The sequence below is a fragment of the Salvelinus sp. IW2-2015 genome, linkage group LG32 (assembly GCF_002910315.2).
Source record: "Salvelinus sp. IW2-2015 linkage group LG32, ASM291031v2, whole genome shotgun sequence".
Classification (NCBI taxonomy): domain Eukaryota; kingdom Metazoa; phylum Chordata; class Actinopteri; order Salmoniformes; family Salmonidae; genus Salvelinus; species Salvelinus sp. IW2-2015.
This window is the reverse complement of record NC_036871.1, coordinates 35,418,014-35,424,293: the sequence shown is the minus strand read 5'-3', so window position 1 is coordinate 35,424,293 and position 6,280 is coordinate 35,418,014. Positions and strand designations below refer to the sequence as shown.

Below are 6,280 nucleotides of genomic sequence, written 5' to 3'. Positions count from 1 at the left end.
GACAGAGACATTTAGACAGTTAGTGGCGAGAGAGAGAGAGACAGAGAGAGACAGAGAGAGAGACAGAGAGAGAGACAGAGAGAGGGAGAGAGATATAGAGAGAGTGCGATGAAAAGAGAGAGAGGGAAAGAGGGAGAGAGAGATTAAGAGAGAGGGAGATAATAGAGATAGATTGCCACTTGCTTTGGCAATGTAAACATATGTTTCCCATGCCAATAAAGCCCCTTGAATTGAATTGAATTGAAAGAGGGAGATAGAGAGAGCAAGAGAGAGAAAGAGGCGGAGAGAGCGTGAGAGAGAAGAGACAGAGGGAGACAGAGGCAAAGAGAGAGTGAGAGAGAAAGAAAGAAATATCGAGAGAGGAAGAAAGAACAGGGAGAGAGCGAGAGAAAGAGAAGGGAGAGAGAAAGAGAAGGGAGAGTGCGAGAGCGAGTGAGACGCTGACACTGAGAGAGACGCACCCTGTAAAAGAGGCAGAGTCAACAGCTACAGCAACAGAGCTCCCTTTCTCTCTCACACACAGACAGAGAACCAGACCCATTCCAGGGGAGACGGTGAGCACACACCCCCACTGAGAAGCACCGTCTCTTGGGAGGAGATCCCACACCCCACCCCTCCTCCGTCTGTGTGTTTTTGCAAAAGAACTGGAAGAGAGACGTAGAAGAGAGTGAAGGAAGGAGGGATGAGTGGCTTGTTTCGCACAGCTGCTGATGCTAGAGGCTGAGAACGAGGGACGCTGACGAAGAGAAAGAGAACAAGGGATCTGAAGACCAGAGGATTGGAGGAGAGGAAGACTGGCACGTGTAGAGCTTCTCAAACATATGGACAGAGACAAGAGAGGGACACGGTGTCGGGGAACACACACACACACACACACACACACACACACACACACACACACACAAACATCACATCACACACACATCACATCACACACACACACACAGGCACCGATGAGGAGGGAACAGGGACCAAGCTTCAGTCCTGGGTGAGTTAACTTCTACTGACATGTAACCATGAGCCAAACACACACACACCACACGCATACGCACTCATAATACACAAGGTGTAAACGTGACACACACACACACATACGCATACGCACTCATAATACACAAAGGTGTAAACGTGACACACACACAAAACCACACACCACACATGCATACGCACTCATATACACAAAGGTGTAAACGTGACACACACACACAAACACACACACACACAGATGCAATCACGATATGTGCACATACTCATACACACAGACATAAACATACACACTCATAAAACATACTGAGGTCAATAGATGACTGTTGTGTGTCAATCATGCGGCTCTCTACCCTGACCAGTCTTACACTCTCTCACCAGGGTAGGAGAGAGAGAACAGATCAGGGTAACAGGATGCTGTGTGTTTACCTGTGGATGAATGTGAGCGAGTCTGTGTGTTTACCTGTGGATGAATGTGGGCGAGTGTGATTGTTTACCGGTGGATGAATGTGAGTGAGTGTGTGTGTTTACCTGTGGATGAATGTGAGCGAGTCGTGTGTTTACCTGTGGATGAATGTGAGAGAGTTGTGTTGTTTACCTTTGGATGAATGTTGATATATCCAACCAGAGAAGTGATTGGTAGCTGTAGATGTAGTTGTATCCAACCAGAGAAGTGCATGGTAGCTGTAATTGTAGTTTATCCAACCAGAGAAGTGATTGAGTAGCTGTTAGATTGAGTTGTATCCAACCAGAGAAGTGATTGTAGCTGTAATTTGTAGTTGTATCCAACCAGAGAAGTGATTGGTAGCTGTTAGATGTAGTTGTATCCAACCAGAGAAGTGATTGGTAGCTGTAATTGTAGATTATATCCAAACCAGAGAACTGATTGGTAGCTCTAGATGTAGTTGTATCCACCAGAAAGTGATTGGTAGCTGTAGATGTAGTTGTATCCAACCAGAGAAGTGATTGGTAGCTGTAATTGTAGTTATGTCCAACACAGAGAAGTGATTGGTAGCTGTAATTGTAGTTATATCCAACCAGAGAAGTGATTGGTACTGTAGATGTAGTTGTATCCAACCAGAGAAGTGATTGGTAGCTGTAATTGTAGTTATATCCAACCAGAGAAGTGATTGGTAGCTGTAGATGTAGTTGATCCAACCAGAGAAGTGATGGTAGCCTGTAGATGTAGTTGTATTCCAACCAGAAAGTGATTGGTAGCTGTAATTGTCAGTTATAATCCAACCAGAGACAGATGATTGGTATCTGTAGGTTAGTTTGTATCCAACCAGAGAAGTGATTGGTACTGTTAGATGTAGTTATATCCAACCAGAGAAGTGATTGGTAGCTGTAGATGTAGTTGTATCCAACCAGAGAAGTGATTGGTAGCTGTAGATGTAGTTGTATCCAACCAGAGAAGTGATTGTAGCTGTAATTGTAGTTGATATCCAACCAGAGAAGATGGATGGTAGCTGTAATTGTAGTTATATCCAACCCAGAGAAGTGATTGGTAGCTGTAAGTTGTAGTTGTATCCAACCAGAGAAGTGATTGGTAGCTGTAATGTAGTTGATATCCAACCAGAGAAGTGATTGGTAGCTGTAGTTGTAGTTATATCCAACCAGAAAAGTGAATTGGTAGCTGTATTGTAGTATATCCAACAGAAGTGATTGGTAGCTGTCATTGTAGTTGTATCCAACCAGAGAAGTCATTGGTAGCTGTAGATGATAGTGGTATCCTACCAGAGAAGTGATTGGTAGCTGCTAAGTTAGTATATCCAACCAGAGAAGTGATTGGTAGCTGTAGTTTGCTAGTTATATCCAACCAGAGAAGTTGATTGGTAGCTGTACATGCTAGTGTATATATCCAACCAAGAAGTGATTGGTAGCTGTAGTTTGTGTTAATCCAACAGAGAATGATTGGTAGCGTGTTAATTGTTAGTTATATCCAACCAGAAAATGTGTAGAGTTGGTAGCTGTAGTTGTAGTTAGTATCCAACCAGAAAGTGATGGTAGCTGTAGATGTATTATCCAACCAGAGAAGTGATTCGGTAGCTGTAGTTGTAGTGTATCCAACCAGAGAAGTATTGGTAGCTATTAAGTAGTTATATCCAACCCAGAGAAGTGATTGGTAGCTGTAAGTTATGTAATCCAACCAGAGAAGTGTGATTGTAGGCTGTAAATTTTGTATTTATCCAACCAGGAAGATTAGCTGATTGTAGTATCCCACAGAGATGATGTAATTAGTTGTAGTTAATCCAACCAGAGAAGTGATTGGTAGCTGTAGTTGTAGTTGTATCCAACCAGAGAAGTGATTGGTACTGTATGGGGAGTTGGTAGAGTTGAGTTTGCAGACAGCACAGCTCAACCCTCTCATGAATGCTATGCTATACTGCCAGCAGCATTTCATAACTGATTTCCCAGGCCGTCGTGATGATGTATGTAATGATGTACGTGTACTGTATGTCACGATGCTGAGTGTAAACACATATGTCCCGTGGCTGTAACACTGCCACATTTCATCTAGAACTTTATGAATATGAATTACAGCCTATAAAATAGTGCTTGTAGGCTTTCCTCTGTTATGTTGTTGTAGCTGTCTCTCGCTGTCTGTCTGTCTGTTATGTTGTTGTAGCTGTCTCTCGCTGTCTGTCTGTCTGTTTGGTTGTTGTAGCTGTTTCTCGCTGTCTGTCTGTTATGTTGTTGTAGCTTTCTCTCGCTTGTCCTGTCTGTCTTTTGTTGTTGTAGCTGGTCTCTCGCTGTCTGTCTGTCTGTCTGTTTATGTTGTTGTAGCTGTCTCTCCGCTGCTCTGTCTGTCTGTCTGTCTGTCTGTTATGCTATTGTTGTACGCTGTCCTCTCGCTGCTCTGTCTGTTTATGCTTGTCTGTAGCTGTCTCTCCGCTCTCTGTTTTTTCTGCGGGGGGCTTGGTCTGATTTTTTTTATTTGTTCGGTTGTACAGCGTGTCTCGCTCTGCGTTGCTGTCTGTCTGTCTGTCTGTTATGTTGTCTGTAGCTGCTCTCTCGCTGTCTGTCTGTTTGGTTGTTGTAGCTGTCTCTCGCTGTCTGTCCTGTTTGGTTGTTGTAGCTGCCTCTCACTGTCTGTCTCTGTTATGTTGTTGTAGCTTCTCTCGCTGTCTGTCTGTACTGTCTTCTGTCTATGTATGTTCGTAGCTGTCTCTCGCTGTCTGTCTGTCTTCTGTTATGTTGTTGTAGCTGTTCTCTCGCTGTTCTGTCTGTTATGTTGTTGTAGCTGCCTCTCGCTGTTTGTCTGATGTTGTTGTAGCTGTCTCTCGCTGTCTGTCTGTCTATGTTGTTGTAGCTGCCTGCTCGCTGGTCTGTCTGTTATGTTGTTGTTAGCTGTCTGCTTGCTGTCTGTGTCTGCTTTGTTGTTGTAGCTGTCTTCGCTGTCTGCTCCTGTCTGTCTGTTTATGTTTTTTGTTAGCCTGTTCCTCTCGCTGTTCTGTTCTGTATTGTTGTTGTAGCTTGTCTCTCGCCTGTCTGTCCTCTCGTTATGTATGTCCTGTAGCCTGTCTGTGCTGTTATTGTTGTTGCATCGCTGTCTGGTCTGTTGTGTTGTGTTGTTTGTGATGTTGTCTTATGCCGTCTGTCTGTCTGTCTGTCTGTCTGTCTGTTATGCTTGTTTTTGTGTTCTGTCTGTCTTGTGTTTGTTGTGTCTGTTGTTACGCCGTCCTGTCTGATAGCTGTCGTTTTTTATGTTGTTGAGTAGCGTCTTCGCTTGAAGTGTATCTGTTATGGTTGTTGTAGCTGTTGTCTTGTATATGTTCGATTGTAGCTGTCTCTAGCTGTTGTCTGTTTGTGTATCGTAGCTGTCTGTCTGTTTATGTTGTATGTGCTGTCTGATCTGTTATGTTGTAATGTGCTGTCTTGCTCTCGTTAATTTGTTGTGCTTGCCCTCGCTCTGTTATGTCGTCGTGCCTCCGTCCTCCTCTTCATTTTGGTCGCCTCCTGTCTTTGCTCCTGGTCTGTCTGCTCTGCGTGTTCTGTGTCTGTTGCATGCTTTTGTTGTAGCCCTGTTCTCCTCGCTGTCTCGCTCTGTTATCATTGCTTTGCTTCTGTCTTAGTGTTGCTCTCGTCATATCTGTTGTTCCTGTCTGTCTGTCATGTCTCCGTCCATCTGTCTAGTCCCCTTCGTTCAGTCTGTGCCTGTCTGTCTGTCTGACTCGTATGTCGTGTATTGCTGTACATGTTGTCTGTCTGTCTCGTTCCTATGTTCCGTTGTGCTGTCTGTCCTGTGTATGCTTGATTGCTGCTGTCCTGCCGTTATGTTGGTTGTGCTCGTCCCTGTCCTGTTACTCGTTGTTGCTGCTGGTCTGTCTATGCTATGTTCGTTCGTGTCTGTCTGTATATGTTGTGTGCTGTTCTGTCTGTTGCTGGGCTGTCCTTGGTCTGTTATGCTTGCTTGTGCTGTCTTTATGTTCTTGTGCTGTTCTGGTCATTTTGATTCTGTGCTGTCTGCTTCGGTTATGTCTGCTCGTTGTGTCTGTCTGTTATGTTTGTGTGCTGATCTGTCTGTTATGTTGTGGTGTGCTGGGTCTGTCTATTATGTTGTATGTTGCTGCTGTATATTATTTGTGATGCTGCGTCTGTACTCAGTTATGTTGTCGTGTGCTGTCTGTCTGTTTTTGTTGTGTGTCATGTTCTTGTGTGTACGCGTTAGCGTGCTGCTTTTTGGAGTCAGCTCATTATGATGAGATATTATTTTGGCTAAAATTGCAAGCTTTATTGTATTTGTATCATTGCAAATAATGCGTAGTGATATTGCTCCTGCAGATTCTGTCCAGCCCTGATTTAAAAACACGTAATAGTCTAAATAACCTAGTAGTAATACAGTGCTTCCATTGTGTTTGTCTGGATGTGATATAAGCAACATATCGGCTTACTGTGTTTTAAAACGTTATGGTGATTTGGGGCTGAGCAATATCTAACCATGGCTGGATTTGGTGGCTGCTAATGACCTAACCTGACCGTGTTAAGGTCAGCTGTCGTAACCTGAACACAGTGATCATAACTTGTTATGATTAGTGGTAATCAGGTTTTTTTTTCTCATCGCTGCAAAAACACTGTTACTCACACAGCATTGTCTCCTCTCTCTCTTTCTCTCTCTTCTTCTCTCTCTTTCTCTCTCCTTATCTCTCTCTCTCTCTTCTCTCTCTCTCTCTCTCTCTCTCTCTCCTCTCTCTCTCTCTCTCTCTCTCTATCTCCCCCTCTCTCTCTCTTCCCCTCTCTCTCCCCCGCTCTCTCTCCCCCCCCTGCTCCCCCCCACTTCTCTCGCATTTTCACA

The 6,280-nt window shown here is 44.1% G+C and overlaps 1 protein-coding gene across 1 annotated transcript in view; it reads left to right on the top strand.

The window, feature by feature from the left end:
• The first annotated feature begins 401 nt into the window (after positions 1-401).
• LOC111956511 (leucine-rich repeat and immunoglobulin-like domain-containing nogo receptor-interacting protein 3) overlaps positions 402-6,280 on the top strand; it is a 95,872-nt gene continuing 89,993 nt past the window's right edge. Inside the window, exon 1 of the mRNA XM_023976965.2 lies at positions 402-988. The gene's annotated coding sequence lies outside the window, so the exon portion shown is untranslated. The remainder of the gene's footprint in view (positions 989-6,280) is intronic.